Source organism: Notothenia rossii, assembly GCF_949606895.1.
Source record: "Notothenia rossii genome assembly, chromosome: 9".
Taxonomy (NCBI): domain Eukaryota; kingdom Metazoa; phylum Chordata; class Actinopteri; order Perciformes; family Nototheniidae; genus Notothenia; species Notothenia rossii.
In genome coordinates, this window is record NC_136907.1 from 7,651,159 (window position 1) to 7,668,320 (window position 17,162).

The window sequence follows — 17,162 nt, forward strand, 5'->3', positions numbered from 1 at the left end:
CCAATGGTCTCTTGTTCTCTGTCCTTTAAGATGGATTTGAATTCCCCCATAGTGATCAGATCTGAGAGTTTCAGCTCCTTCTGTACATTATTCCAAGCAGAAGGGGCAGCGTGTTTAAAAGCTGTTTTACCCACTTCTGTTCTCACGTTAGGAACCAGCATCTGAATCAAATATTGGGAGGCCGTATAGACTTTGTTTTTACACATATATGTGCAAATATAAGAGGCAACCAGCCCAAGGAGAGATGTCTATATAAAACCCAACCAATGGGAGAATCTGCGTGCAGACAAAGACATTCATTCTGTTGGCTGAACATGTGGATAAAATGTACAAGAAGGCCTTCTCACACTGTGAACAAATACACCTCTGTCTATTGTAATGGTAATATATCTCCAAACATAACAGCAAGAGAAAGCAGGTAAATGTTTGTGAGGGTACACAGTGAGGTTAATCAAGTATGGAAACTTACATTACACCTGTGGCATTATACAATCCCTCCTTATTTTATAAACAACACATTTGTTCTCTTTGTGTTCCAGCGGAGTCTTTAGGAGACAGATGGGTACTGTCCTTGTGTCTGCTTTTTACTGTCGTGAGCAGAAACATTTAGACAAAATGCCTTTTGTTAGACAAACCGTACAATCGCTTCAAGTGGCTTTACCTTACATACAAACTGATAAGCTGTTCTTAACAATTCACGATCATGAGTTCATGCTCTCTGAGCTGCAGATTGAGTACCGTCATATTGTTAAAGCATCATTATTGATGGTTTTTAATATTTATGCAATGTCATGTGATCGTCACCCCCAGATTACAAATACTACCAAGCATGTCATGACATCTTTTTTTTAAACGTATTCTTTTTTTTCAGACTAAAAACATGAGGAGATTCTCATATAATTACACTTATTGTACACTGGATACATTCATTCGTTACTTTTCTGGACATTTTTAGGACATACATTATCATTGGTAATAATAATTTTCACAAGTTTTATATTCCAAAAACTGCCCTGTCCAAAAAAAACACAAAATACAGTGAACTAAATCAAATATATAAGATAAATAAAAAAAAACTAAAAGATTAAGAGGGGTAAATAGCACTCTAGTAATCCAACCAAACATTGTTATACCCTGTCTCTTTGGGCCTCAGCCAGGAAAAGATTATCATTTTTCTTTTGCTATTAAAATCTGAATTCTCAGTTAGGAAATCCCATTTCTCTCTGTCATATGACTGGGCAGATACCAAGTATATGAAGATCCAAAGTGAAGGTAATGACCAGCACCTTTGATCTCCTTTTGAAGATCTTCCCAGAACTCCAGCCTCTTTGGGCGGTCCCAGAATATATGATTGAAGTCCCCAAAACAATCCCAAGCATAAATATTAAGTATTGCTTTATTTTGAAGTGAGGGATGGAGTATTATAATACCACATTTAAACCTTCCACTCCATGTTGGACTGTTTGCCATTGTGTATCTACATTAAAGGGGACCTATCATGCAAAATGCACTTGTTGATGTCATTTATACATAAATGTGTCCCCGGTGTGTCGGGGAACTCACGCAGCGTCAGAAAATAAAACCCTCTCTCTTTTCCTAAGCACCCAAATCTCTAAAAACGGGGATACAACGGAGCTGATCCAGATTTGCGTCCGATATGACGTAATATCTGAAATGTGGACCCACGGCCCGATCAGAAAGTTGCTATCAGAAACAATGCCCGACTGTTTTGGACGTAATATGTTCGGTGTTTACATTAGCATCGCTAACACTCAGAGCTAACCTGTACTGGAGAGCATGTGTGTGAAGAAGCAGGAAATAAAAAGGAACTCACCTTGTGGTATAACCGGCAAGAGAGAAAGCCTTTGAGCTCCAAACTGTTTCATAAATAATCCTTGATAATCCATGATATGGCGTTTCATCACGGCAGTATTTAGTTTAGACAGTAGCTGCCGGGTCCCGCATGAGCTCAACCCCCTCCTTTTTTTTTTTTAACCTTTTTTTTAAATCCCCAAATCAGCACTTTTGAAACAGGAAGTGAAATAGAGGGATATGAGGCATGGCTAGAATGGGTGATCTGTTTGGTATTTTGAGCAAACACTTCATAGACATGTTTTTTATATATTTTTATATATCTGAGACCTATTGCCTAAAAATAGCATGATAGGTGACCTTTAAGCCTTTTTGTTTGTGACTTCTCAGAGGTGGTAGTGTGGGTTTAAGTTCCTCAGATAATAGAACATGCATTCAATCAAATGTGCGCGTACTCCTTTAAAGCAGATGTGTGTTTCTTGGCATAAAGAAGTGGAATTCTTTGCCGAATGATTTAAAGAGCTGTAAGAACATTTTTATGTTTAAGAAAATGTATAAAGAAAGCGTAATTAGACAGTATGAAGGTGACTTTAGATTGTGTTCTGGCTTTATGTTGCAGTATTTGTAAGCAACTGAGACTGAAAGAATATTGCTTTTATTTTACTTTTTTATGGCACTTTAAGAAGGGGCAGTTAAAATAAGAAGTTCTTCTCCCTGCTCCTTTCCAAAATAAATAAAACAATCAGTATAAGTGTACATGTTTTGTTTTAAAATAACTATGACGTAAAGTACTAGTAGACGAGAACCACTTCTGAAAGAGGAACATTACTGGACACGCTGCTTCTTTGGAAATATCCAGCTGACCAAAGTCACTTGGTACCAATGAATCACATCCTGAACATAAATAGTTAAGACCTTATGACAAGAGGGTAAAGTAGTGCAGCTAGTTGTAGCCAAGCCCCCAGGAAGTGCGCCGGACTCTGAGGAAAATATTCGTTGTGTCCAAAAGGCGGTACCACAATTTCCGTGTCAGTCCGTGACGTCACTGGGCCCAGAAAGACTTTTCCCCATTGACTAACATTGGGAAAGAGACGTCTGTAAATAAACTAAATAAACTACCGAGTAGGAACTATTTTCTTTATTCGGTCCTTAAAGTTGTAAAATGCACTAAAAGCCAAATCTAGATTTAGTTTCTGTCTCCATTCATTCTACTGAACCGAGAGTGGGAGCTCCGGGGGCGGGGCTTAAGGGGCGCATGCTCTGTGAGCGCACATACGGGTTCTTCCGATCTGACAGCTAGGCATGATGGGTAATCTGTGACGTTTCGCTCTCTCAAAAGTTGGGCCATTTTGTCCTCATGCGCCAATGAGCAGCTCTCATAGGAAAGAACGAGACCCCGCCTCCGACGCTGTATCCAGTTCTTATTATACATCCATGGTTTTAGCCTATGCGATCCTTCATTTATGAATATGCAAATAATATACAGGTAAGTCTTGCTCTAGCGTTTTAATGTTATTATAAGCACATTTTCTTCATAGATCGAAATGGATTGATTTACAAATGGAGATTTCATTAATCCACTATTGTTTTGAAGATTTTAAAAGTGGCAGAATGAATCAAGTTGAAGTATACTTGTCATTACAAAGATGCCAATTAAATGAAAAATCTTCAGGATGAGGGTTTTAAATGCGAGCCAGGAGAACCTCAAAGTACATAAAGTACTTCAAAATCCTGAATGCATAATTTGGAAATAATAACAGTTTTTGATACAGAAATATAAAGCATTTTTATTTTATCGGATATATACTGTAGTCTGGTGACAGTCATTAGTTACCTGTAAGACACAAATGTAATCTAAATATAAAGTAATGTAACCTGATTACTTTCTGTTCATTTTGGATTACCCCTATATCAATATATTGGCAAATAAATACCAAATGAATAGGATGTTTTACTTCATATGCAACAGACCTTAGAAAAAGAAGAAACCAAGATATTTAAAGGTGGGGTAGGTAATTCACTTCAGAAACACTTGTTGTGATATTCCATGGAATGCTCTTAACATCCTGATAGCAATGAATATATTAAATGCTTTGACAAAAAATAAATACATACAAATATTTCATCAGTGGAAGCCGTGGTTCTGTAAAAATCACGACCAATCATCTGAGCCGGCCCGGCTAAAATAACTGGATGGCCTACCTGCCTGTCAGCCTTCCATCTGTGCACAAACTTATCTCGTGCCCTCATTGGTCATGTGCGCGTTCGTGTGTGTTGGAGGAGGGGCTCTGTAACGAAGTCTGAAGGAAGGGGCAGATTTTTTTTCGCCTGCGTACTTTCAAATTCTTGGGCACTCGAGCTGGTTTCTCCATTCTTACCTACCCTACCTTTAATATCAAAAGTGTGTTATCTCAAATTATAGTCCAGGCACAAAGTCGTTTAATAAATGCTGCTTTAGCTGAATACATTAATTAAAAGCAAACACAATACTTCTGTTAAAAACATGTGGTGTCCGCCTACTGCATTTACAAAAAACGTGTTCAAAACAAAGTGTAATGAAAGTAGCCTTAATGAAAACCATTTCAGGCAGTACGTCTACCTTTGATCTTTATTTAAAATGTGTTTTGAATCCTGCTAGTAATCCCCATTTCTTTTAAATGTACTAAATCTGATGTGTGTAATGTTACTCTGAGGAAGTACAGTTACCTTTTTGTGTATCCTGATTACATAATATAGGGGCGGCGAGACACTCCACCCTAAATTGTGGGTATTGTCCACAGTATTGATGTGTTACATGTCTGATATATATATATATAACTGTCAAGGGGGAAATAAGTATTTTTTGTAGCAAGTGTTTGTGTCTCTCTTATTATCCTACGATGCTGTTAGGATTGGCTGTGACTGAGAATATATGAAGGACAGACCATCTATTTCTATTTATTTCGTTTTTTTTAGAAAGGGGCAGGTAATATCCGATTATTTTATTCTCCCTGCTCCTTTTCGGTCAATGCTGTGTTTATAAACAATTGTTCTACATTAAGTTCTACGTACCATGAACGGAACAAATACAAAAGGGGGTTTGATTAATCTTCCAGCTTTAGCGCGGACGCTCTATATACGGTCCTTTCATGTCCATCACGTGTCTAAAAAAAAACGTTCTGCTTGGATTTCTTTGAGTTTCGAAGTTACATGAAGTCTTTGGTCTCATCTTGAATCTGCTGAGCTTTTCAGGGCACACAGGAACAAAGATAGGATGAATAGATTCGGCTCGCGGAGAGAACCTTGAGAAAGTCCGGTAGAAATGCTCTGACGAGTACTATTGAATACTACTAGAACTGTTTACTGTAAGAAGTCTTGCTGAGGTTAAGTACTGCAAGGAAGACAAGTTTGTTAATATTACACTTTCTTATAGATAAATGTGTACATAAGGTCTAAGGTGAAGAGGGCGTTATGTAAAGGCAATATCAGATTATTTTCTTCTCCCTGCTCCTTTTCGGTCCATGCTGTGTTTATAAAGACATGTTTCGTAAACAATTGTTATACATTAAGTTGTACGTACCATGAACGGAAGAAATACAAATGAAATAAATGTAATATGTAATATGTAATGTAAAGCGCTTTGAGCACAAAATATTATTATTATATTGTAAACGGTTGCTTCCCAATAAGAAAGTAGTAACTGACGATCAAAACCAGTATTACTCTTTGTTACTCAGCCCTGACTTCCTCTGTTGGACTGCCAATTCATTTGATCCCCTTCAAATATATTAAAGTCATATTAAAAAAATAAGGAGCGATGATTGTTTTCCCATTGTTGGCAGCCTGCTCTCTCGTCCCCACTTTCCCAGGCTCTGAGGGTGCCTTTAAGGGGTTACCTTGTTTGAGGCTTGGGGTTATGCCCATGCCGGGCTCTCTGTTGTTTTTTTTTTTCCAACCTTCTGTTTTGGAGAGGCCCTTTTTTCACTGGCGGCACTGTGACAGGGTTTCTTGGCAATATCCTGAAAGTCAAATCTGTTCATTTAGATTCAAGTGGTGACCATGGAGCAGACAGCGGCCCATTGGCATGCTGGAGCAAAGCGAGTCTCCAGGACACCCAATGTCCCGAACGAAACATTTGTCCTTTCATAATACCAACATGCTGGTGTACATAGATGACTGTGTGTTAAGGTGATATGAATATGGAGAACGCTGCAGCTTATTGTGTCATTTGAACTGCTTATGAATTGCGTACAAATTAACGTATTGTTCTTCTGGATGTCAGAAGTCATCATCATTTGTCCTTTCATAATACCAACACGCTGGTATACATAGATGACTGTGTGTTAAGGTGATATGAATATGGCAAATGTTGCTCTTATTGTGTCATTTGAACTGCTTATGAATTGCGTACAAATGAACGTATTGTTCTTCCGGACGTCAGTGTCAGTAATCATGTCTTGTTTGAGGACTTTTTCGAAAGGCAGCTGCTTACTGGTATGCTGCTTCAGTGAAAACCCAAAAAAAGCTACTTTACAATCTGAAAAAGAGCCTCGTTGGTGCAGGTTACCTCACCGTTGGGTTCATTTTCTCATATGTAGGCTGGAAATATTTTGTAAATGAGTGAAACAGTGAAAACCCACATCTGTATACTCTACCGGGAACAAGAACGCCACTGTATTAAACAGAAAGCCTTTTGCTGTTAAGAAAGAACAACAGGATCAAGTGTGCGGAAGTGGATTTCCCCCACCCCTGGGTCCTTTTAATGGGAAAAACCAGAATGGGCTCACATAAAATGATCCTACCCGGCTGGAACATTTCTTTATTTAAAAGGGGGTTTGATTAATCTTCTAGCAATACACTGCTCTATACGCTCCTTTCATGTCCATCACGTGTCGACTTTACAAAAAAACGTTCTGCTTGGATTTCTTTGAGTTTCGAAGTTACATGAAGTCTTCGGTCTCATCTTGAATCTGCAGAGCTTTTCAGGGCACACAGGAACAAAGATAGGATGAATAGATTTGGCTCGCGGAGAGAACCTTGAGAAAGTCCGGTAGAAATGCTCCGACGAGTACTATTGAATACTACTAGAACTGTTTACCGTAAGAAGTCTTGCTGAGGTTAAGTACTGCAAGGAAGACAAGTTTGTTAATATTACACTTTCTTAGAGATGAATGTGTACATAAGGTCAAAGGTGAGGGCGTTATGTACTGCTTAGCCGAGGCAATATAGTGATTTGATAAAATGGCATAAAATAACTGGGTAATTTAATAACGTTGGCACACATTGGGGAAAATAATACAAAGAAAAAAAGCACTATTGAACCCAAAATTGATATGTAACAGAAAATCTACCATGAACAAACGTGTTCTAAATTGCTTCAGGAAGACAATATATATCACGATGTGGTTAAGTACTGCGAGGAAGACAAGTAAACCCTCGTTAATGTTACACTTTCTTATTCATAAATGTATACATAAGTTCAAAGGTGAGGGCGTTATGTACTGCATGGCAAAGGCAATATCAGATTATTTTATTCTCCCTGCTCCTTTTCGGTCCACGCTGTGTTTATAAAGACATGTTTCGTAAACAATTGTTATCCATTAAGTTGTGCGTACCATGAATGGAACAAATACAAATATACTGTACTGCATGGCCAAGGCAATATAGTAATTTGATAAAATGGGTAATTTGACAAACATTGCTGAAAATAATCGCACTATTCAACAAAAATTGATATGTAACAGAAAATACACAATGAACAAACTTGTCCTAAATTGCTTCTGGAAGACAATATATATCTCAAAGTGGAGCATGAGGACGTGGGCATGTGGGAGAGACACTGAGCGTACCAGCCACTCTGGTTTACAGTCGCATGGTGGGCCGAGTACAGTTACTGACGGACCGAAAACACAGCTGTACTCCATTCGCCCGGGCTAAAAGACGGCTAATGGGACAAAGGGCATGAGTGAGGAGAGGCAGCCGAAGGGAGAGATGCTGAATCGCCCATTCCTCCCGGAGCAGGACGGGGAGCTCCTCTCTTCCTCTCTTCCTCTCTGCCTCTCATAGCTGCTTTCTCCCGGCCCTCAGCCATTTTGGAGAGAGGAAAAAGTGGCTGCTGCTGCTTTCTCTCTCTCTCTCCCTCTCTCACTACGTGGCATAGCTTTGGTAAGACTACAGCAGAAGAGAAGACACGCTTTGCAGCTCGCTCTTGGGAGATAATATGTTTGCAGAGAAAAAAAAATTCTGACGCGAAACAACCTTCTTCCATCTTGACTTTTTTTTTCGTAATTTTTGGTTTCCCTTGCTGCTAAGCCTCTCTCTCACTTTCACTCATGCTGTTTCCTTTTCTCTGATAACTTGCGCTTTAGTTTGGTTGTCCGGTTTCTTTTCCCCCTCCTCCTCCTCCTTCTCTCTTTTTAAGTTGTATATATTTTTTTCATATCTAAATTAGATTTGATGCAACAGAGTTAAAGACAAAGGGATATATCTAAATGTTGGCAGCACTAAGAAGGGACAGAGCTGCAGCCAAGGATCCTGCTAGGATCCCAAAAAAAAAAAAAAAAAAAAGAAAACACCACCCTTTCCTTTGCTTGGTCACAAATTCCAGCCCTGCGCTGCCACTCCTCCTCATCCACATCTTACCGCATTCAACCTTTTGCCATTTCTCTCTTGCCGTACCTTTTTGAAAGGCGATTTGAGGTTTTTGTACCCCGGAAAAATGGGCACCGGACAACGAGTTAGGAGGGCGTAACCATGGGATGTTATCATCCTACTTTTGCTTTTTTAAAACTGTTATTGAATCGCTGTGGTAGTGGATGTGGTTTTTTGATGTTTCAAGGGTATGCTTGGATTACCACGTGTTGTAAGTGTGTGTTTTCAGGAGTGTGTGTGCACCGGTGTCTGATCTGTCAACGTTCCTGTTCTGTCCTCAGTCTGTTTTTTGATGATTTCTGATTCTGTTTTGATAGGTTTGTTGCTTTATGCTGAAGCGTTGGCCTACACTCGTCCTGAAGCCTGACCCCCTCTGCTCCAGTCCGACCATCGATGCCCTGCTGGTATGTTTGCAATTTATTATACTTACTCTAGTTTGTTTAGCTTGTTTCAGTGTGGTTTCCAATCCGCACCGTAACTGAGGATATTTCACAGTAAATGTCTTTTATACGGCCTGGAAATGTGAAGAAAACTGTTTTATGAGCCACTAAATGTATCATATAATTACATCGTCTTTAGTTATGCTGAAATCAAATATTGAATTCTTACAGGTGCAATTTGCTTTATTTTACAGTTCGTTTTAGAATCATTTCAATATGTCGCCTCTTAGCGATTCAATGCTGATTTTTATAAGAATACAAAAGCATAAATAAATACACATCGTGCCCTTATGGCCTTGGGACATTTGTATTCATATTTTGATATTTTATTAAAAAACTCAGACGCATTTTCAGAATTTAAAATCATTCGTTAGCTGGTATTTTACGTTTTTACGTCCGCACATAAAATAACATCCAGTTTATTATTCTGTCTGGCTTTTTAAAAACAAACAGTGACCTCCGAAGAATGTGATCAGTAGGTTACACAAACAAAAACAACCATCTCACGTCATGTGCTCCGGACTTCAGTCTGTCGTGATTTCATTTCAAAAACCTCCTCTAAAATAAATATGTATTACATCCACATTAGAAATGGCTGATTAAACACAAACCATGAAAAATACATGAAGGGAACCTTACTTTAATTTACTCTAAATCACTGATTTTTTCCTTAAATATAATAACGATTAAAAGTACAAATACAGGTCATACTTTAAAGGTTGATTTTGCAAAAATAAATATTGTGTTCAAAGTGACTCATTAGCTTGACCTTAGCAGTTTGTTGAATATTCATAGGATGAGATTCATGAATGACTTCCTGTTTCGGTGTTTTATTTTCCTATTTGCTCTTGGCGGGGTACTGTCAGCTGCCACAAACCCGTAGATCCGAACTTGTGGTGACTGGCTGCACAAGCTCGTATCTATAGGTATGTGTCTTCCTGGCAAATACAGCACCTGCCTGTCTGTGAGAAACACTGCAATTACCTTCATCACTGTAGTGGCTTTACACTAAGCCATGTACAACACCCAGCTCTCCTGTTGAACAACAGAGACCCTGTCATGGCAAGATTTGGCAACCCCACGTGTCTCATCTTTACAGAGAGACCCCACCCAGAGTAGCGTCACGATATCAGGGAAAATACCTGAATTAGGCCAATGGGTCAGCGCTGAAAATACATGCACAGGGACTGCTGCAGTGCAACATGTCAGGATGTTTCTGTAAAATCAGATATGCTATCAATTAGCAGGAAACATCTTTTACCTGTACACCGTTTCTTTCAAATGTAAAGTATCGTATTAACAATCTATATCAAGATACATGTAATTCGTTACCAGAATAAACTGTAAAATGTCATTTAATGTGATGTATTTGATCCATTTTGCGCAAACGAGGATTAATGCCAATGGGTCAGTGCTGACAATAAATGAACAGGACTTCTTCAGTGCAATATTTCAGGTTGTTTGCATGTATTTGATTTGTAAGATATCAATGGATTAGCAGGAAACAAACAACCCCATTTTTTTGCTGTACACCTTTTCCTAAGCTTATACAGTATCGTATTAACAGTCTATATCAAGATACATGTATTTCGCTACCTGGATATAATGTAAAATGTCCTTTAATGTGATATATGTTTGATCCATTTACCCATCTTTTAGCTGTATACATTTTCCTAAGCTTGTACAGTATCGTATTAACAGTCATGATACATTTATTTTGCTTTTACAATATGCTGTAAAATGTGTTTTAGCGTGATATACATGTACCATTTGGCCCAAACAAGCAGCCACGGTGCAGCTTCAGTGTCCCTCAGGTTGAGGTAGTAGGTTGTATAGTTCAGAGTGACACCTCAGGAGATAACTGTACAGCCTCCTAGCTTTCCCTGAGGAAACACCACTCGCTCTGCACTGATGGATTCATTCAACACCCACTTCTGTGCGAGGTTACACTGAGCACTGACTTATGTTTGAATGCATTGTCTTGGATGGCTTCATGTCAAATGTTTTGAATTTCCACAATTGCTCTTGTTTTGTACGACATTTATACTGTTTTTATAGGAAAAGATACAAAATATAAAGTCCGCAAAATAACAAGAACATGGCAAAATTTGCGGCACATACAGTATGACAAATGTAAAATTGTCACAGAGCGGGGGACAACAAGGGGGTCGGAGCTGGGGAAAAGGCATGCAGCGATGTTCTGTGGGCCGCTCTAATGAAAGAGATGCCACTGAAGGGAAACACCATGCAGCCGCAGGGGGAAGAACACCGTCTCGGCAGCCAATTATGTACAAAGTTCAGTTTCACTTAACCAAAACCGTATATTTCCTCAGCGCAGTTATGTGGTAAAGACACTGCTGTGATCAAAACAGCCATTTACAACTTTCCCTTCCTCAAACCGAGAAACCACCGAGCCCTGAAATCAACTAGGTGCCTGACAGCAAAGTAGCACAGAACGATTTATTACTTTATTCAAATTATTTTCTTGAGCTTCGTCACAAAACATGTGGTTTTTAGCCCATCGTCACAGACATATTTAAGTATTGATCTTTTTATTGCTGACTACATTTTCGATACACCTAGTTTAAGATATTGGCATACTGTACATAAAAACAAATGCAAGAAATGTGTACTTTTATAAACTAAAAAGAATACATTCAATAAATACACATATATATTACAAGTATACCTTATTTTAGTATTTGTGTTATTATGAACCGTTGGCCGCAAAATATTTTTCCTGAATTCCCAGATTAACACAGCTGTAAAAAATCTATTATTCCTGCTACATCTTTTATTTGCTCTCCATAAAAGCATGTTTCTTTGGCAGTGTTTCACTGATCCAATGCATAAAAGTCGGCAGTGGATGCAGTCCTGTTGGGGCGAGCTGGTCTCCCCGTAGTGCGGTGTGCAGATGTGCAGAGCATGGAGTGGCTTGGTGATGAAAGACTGTTTCCACTTAAACTCTTCGCTCCCTGTCCCAAGGCCACCGGGTTCGATGGAGGTGGAGTAAAAGAGGCTCTGAGCAGGGGCCTGAGTGCGGGGCAGCTCCAGAGTCAGTTACAGTAGATACAGCATGACTCATGATTCTTGTTTCGGTGCATAATTACCCTGCTTACTCTCGCTTTTTTTCCTTGTACAAGCAGAGTGTTTTTAATTTGCATCCCTGTGTGTGCGTTGTTGTGGCCGTGGGGTAGTGTGTTACAGTATACAGTCAGCATACAGGAGCTAGTGACACACACACCACTCCCTCATTGTGGAATCTAAGTGTAGTTTTTTTTTGTCTTCGTTAAAAACGTCTATAAATAGTCCCGTTTAGCCGTTCTAATGTTAGCTCTGTGTGGCCGACTGTAAGCGCCCTCGTCGCTGGAGAGGAAGTGAGAGTAAAGAAAGGCATTTTTTGTAAAAGTGAGACAGACCCCTTCACTTCCATGAAGTGCATGTGATGTGATGAAGCAGCATGTGATGTCTGTGGCCCAGAGAGATGCATTTGCTTCAAAAAACAGTAGAATAGAATCATACAATTATACATGTCTTGATTATTATGGAGTCCTAAAGAGAGAAACATGTGAGCTAGGTTGTGGTTATGGTTTTCTATGTGACCTAGAAAGGAAGGAGAATGCTCTCACTGTAACCAGCAGAGGGGCAGAGGGTGATAGTGTGGGATCCCACAGGCAATGTCTCTGCTGTCACTGATCTCAGCCCATTGTTGTCCGTCACAGGAACCCTGCTCAATCCCTCTTCTCCCCATTTGTCTCGCTTTCCTACCATCTTGCCTGTCGTCCCCTTTTCATGAGACTTTTCTGCTGCCTTACAGCGGCTAAAAACGGATAAAGTACAAGACTGCCAGGCTTCCAGTTACATTTCCTTTTAATTACCGCTGCCTGAACTGGGTTTTCTCTCTCTTACTCCCTCCTTTCGATCTTCCCACCCTCCTTTTTGCTCGATGAAACACACGCTGTAATACCCAGTCACTCTCACACACACAGAGGGGGGAGAGAGACAGGAACAGAATACCGGACTTGCCGACTGGAGAAGGATTCTTTTTTTCTTTCCTTTTAATGAAAAGGAGCTTGAAAATACATTGTAAGATAAAAAAAAATGTGATTGCCTTTCTCTGCCTTCTTTCCTTTCTTTCCACTTTCTCCCTTCCTCGCTACCTTTCCTCTTATCTCTCCTTCTCTGCATTTAGCAGGCCTTTACAGTCTAAGTGATTTCAGCTGTGGGAGGAAATGAATGGATGGTATTTATTTCTCTTTCCCCCCGCTCTGCCTGTGCTGTTTCTTCGATGCGGCAGACAGAGGGGGGAAAGCAGAGGCTCTACAGTTTCTCTGCCCTGGGGACTCGAGTCTGCAATCCATGAAGCATGCGAGGCAGAGGAGGGAAAGAAAATACGGAGGATCAGACACAGACAGAGAGGTGTGATATAGTGAGACGAAAGCAGCGAGCGAGAGCAGAAAGAAAATGTGAGACAGATGGAGACAGACAGACAGACAGGGGGGGAAGAAGATGGGTAGCCGTGTCACATGGAGAAAGAGGGTGAGTAGCAGCGGATAGGCAACAGGCGATACACGCCTTTTCCTTTTACCACTAAACTATGGCTGTTCTGATGTTCATAGTTTTCAAGCCTACGTAGTATCAGGGACTTCCATCTGTGTTTCTTCTGATGTGAAGCTGAGGTGGAACACTTTGTGAGATTCAGCCACGACTTGATTGGATTGGATGTAGCATGCTTCTGTGTCCGAGTGCATTGGCTTTCTTCTCGTTATTCAAGAAGAAGTCTTACCTGGCCTTGATGCTGCTTTCGCTCTATTCTTCCCTGCTTTTCTTTCTCTCTCTGCTTCTCATTTGTCTTTTCGTCCATGCTCTCCTGCATAGTAAGCATGTGGCGGTGCAGGCCCATTGATCTGCTCTTTTTTTCCCCCCTCGTGCATGACATTTTCACCCCCGGTGCCAACTGCAATGCATTTTTGATTCAGGAGAGACAACTAAAGAACGGGGTTTGGCTCTCAGGTTTTCTGTTGCTGCTTAATGTTTCGACGTAATGGCTTCTTTCTTCCATAGGTTTCTGTCGTGTAAGTCATCCTTTGCTACAGTCTATTCCACCTGCTTTCCCCCTTTCCCCTCTCGCCTGGCTTCATCTCTCTCTGGCTGCACACGGTGGTACAGTCTTGCATGTCTGAGCAGCAGACGGCTAGACAGCACCAATCTGCTATAGCAGCCTTGTGTGCTAGTCCCTCCGATCTATTCGACAAAGCCTGAGCAAGCAGCACTAAAATCTTATCCTCTACTCTTTCTCCAGCTCCCTGTTTTCTCTCACAGATCTCTCTCTCTTTCCATTTTGTCTGGCCGCCTCCTCCCCTCCTCTGTTGGGGCGCAGACACACAGAGAGACTGCGGCAGCACCACGCTCAGCTGGGTGAGTTATCTTCTTCTTCTTCCTCTTCCTCGCATCTCGTCTCCTCGCCCTCCTCCCATCCTCCTATTCCTCCCGCACTTCACCTCGCGGGCAGTCACATCTCATTCTGTCGACATGGCGAATGAGCTTTCCCCTCCGTACAGTCAGAGCCGCGTGATTGACAGGTGCAGTCACAGAGGTCTGGCAAGCCGGCCTGGTCTGGAGATGGGAGATCTCTCTCAGGGAGAATGTAAGTTCTAAGAAGCTTTGGCTTATTCATTTTTTTGCGATACAAGGGGATTTTTTTTTATCCGGCAGTCCATTCTCTGTCCTTGTCGTCTGACTGGTAGTGCTGCGCGTGTGCACGGTGCAGCATTTCGGCATGTCAAGTAAAGCATTAAAGATGTCATACTCTCTTTAATCGTGCCATGATTTTACTGTTGCAGCGACAGGCAGGCCGAAATATGCTCAGGCTATTCCTATGGACATCATGTGATAAATAAAAACGCTGTCTGTCTGGGTGTGTATGGCCATTCAGAGGTGCCTACAGTACAAGCATGAACTGCATGTGTGTGTGTCCTTGCAATAAGTTGATATGTGGTTAGTTTTATGTTACAGTCTTTACGCGTTTTGCTCGTGGTTCACGGCGTGTATCGGTATTCGACTTGTGCAGAGAATACAATGAAATGTATTATATAGTATGAAAGTCTTATTGATGAACTAAAACATAAGCGTTGGGTGCATGCGGATCCGACTTACCAAACCGGACTGGACTTAGCGTCAAAATTGAGACTTAGGGTACAGCACAAAGCCAACGAGAGAGGAAGCTGCCATTGTCTGCTCCAGTCTCAGCGAGCCGATGATCTCCCGTACGTCGCTCAGGACACGCCAGACAATCTGTACCTCTCTCATTCCCTGAGACCCTAACTTGTGACGTTTTCGTCATGTGCACGGGTTGGGTTCTCGGGAGCTGCGAGGGGCACTCACCCATCTCTGTAACCTAAATACAAATAAATGGCGGATAGAAACAAAGCGCAGAGAGGAAGGGATGGCTTTTCTTTTCTTATCAGGCTAGGCATGGTGACAGGGAATGTTCATATGAGCCACCCACACATAGATAGAACGGAGAGGAGGAACATTGGGTTTCTTTCAGGAAAATGGAGGGGTTTATAGACCCAGAGGCAGCGTGTGAGGGCAGTGGACCGGAACAGAGGGGGGGGGGGATTGATAGAGGAATGTGGGTGCGATGGGACATGTGACTGCGATCGAGGGATGTCCAGACAAGGTGGGGTGATATGGAGAAACGCTGTCACATTTCCTTTTTTTTTTTGGGGCCTGCACAATGATTGGATGAGGAATTTGTGACTCAGGTTACACCCAGAGTGACTAATGTTACACAAAGGCCTCACTCAGTCTGACACACTCTCATGCACACTATATCTGTAAACATGTGTTCATTAATAGCAGCAGGAAATGCTGTAGCGCATATAATATCACTCTGCAAGTGCAAATCCCATTATAAATGCACTTCACTTTATTATATTACATAACAGACAAAAGACACAAATTCATCAGGACCCTCACTGTGTCCCACGGGGGTTTATTGCCTTATCTTGAGAGCAGCACAAAGTACTGGATGAGAGCGTGACACTGAAAGCTCGGTACACTTGTGTTTGACCCTCATGAACATGATCATCTTTTTCTCTTTCTACCTGTGCTATGTTACTCATGAATAGAGGATACTTAAAAGGGAAAACTCAAAGCATGCTGAGTGAGATTTGTAGGGTGCTTGTGCAGCAGGGTGCACAAGCACTAGTCCTTAAACTAGCAGGATTAGCATGATGCAGAATTACAGTAACAAGCTGTTATAGTGTGTACTGTGTTTTACATGGATGCTGTTAAAGGGCGGTGTAAGTGAGGCAGCAGTCCTGTATGTGGAGCTACTTCAGGTCGCCTCAGTGCTCACACTTCTCCTAAATCTACAGTTCAGTGTGTTGAAATGTGTCTGGAGGCAAAATGACAGTTTCTATAATTGTTCAGTAATCCGTGATCTCCGTAACAGCTTCATTTCCAGCTCTGCCCTCCCTCCCTCCATCCACCAACTACTGCATGCAACCATTTACATGTCTCCTTCTTCCTCTTCCTCTCCTTCTCCTTCCTCTTCTCTTCTTCTTCTGCTCGGTCTATCCAGGAGCTTCAGCAGCATTTGAGCAGCGATACTGCTTGATGTTTCGGTCCTCGTTCTTTCATTAGTTTGGAAGTGATTTGATGCAGTGATCGTGTGTTGGAAGGACAGGTAGCTTTGAGGTCTGATTCTATTCTAGGCTTTAATTTGAAGGCATTTTTAGATGAACACTTAAAAAAACAGCGGCCATTTTTGGTACAATGCTAAAGGAAGTTGAGAATGGATTAAACAGGCGTTTTTACTATGTGGTCAAACATTCATCCAATGAGCAACTTCATATCTTATTGGGAGATTTCCTCCTCAGCCAGGTTCCAGTTAACCATGTGAGAATGTAGCTGAGAGCTTGCCTCAAAATGACCCCAGGTTAGCCTTTTTATGAGTAAGCAAGCGTATGATATCTATCATATCATATCAACAGAGTTTTTTGTCTGCAGTGACAGTGCAGTAAAATCTGACTGATCTCTGTAGGATGTTCTTAATTCTACCATTTCCATATTCCCATCCAGCTCCATGTCAACATATGCAGATATAAATGTGGTTCTTAGGGTTTTAGTGATTTTGTCTATGTTATTATAGCAGGAGTTCATGATCTCATCATACCCTGTGTCTACATACACACACGTTTTACCTACAATCATTACGTGGTAGAATGCAAATAGTGTGTTGTGATGGCTTCCCAGGTCACGGCGGGGGGGGGT

The 17,162-nt window shown here is 41.1% G+C and overlaps 1 protein-coding gene and 1 long non-coding RNA gene across 6 annotated transcripts in view; one reads left to right on the forward strand and one right to left on the reverse strand.

Moving 5' to 3' along the window:
- Positions 1 to 17,162, reverse strand: part of LOC307019405 — a 199,230-nt gene that overhangs the window by 105,691 nt on the left and 76,377 nt on the right. The window lies entirely within an intron of this gene.
- The window catches only part of snx19a (sorting nexin 19a), a 108,095-nt gene that overhangs the window by 37,782 nt on the left and 53,151 nt on the right, over positions 1 to 17,162 (forward strand). For all 5 annotated transcript variants that reach the window (XM_079647811.1, XM_079647816.1, XM_079647815.1 and 2 more), the window contains one exon: positions 8,760 to 8,846. The gene's annotated coding sequence lies outside the window, so the exon portion shown is untranslated. The remainder of the gene's footprint in view (positions 1 to 8,759; positions 8,847 to 17,162) is intronic.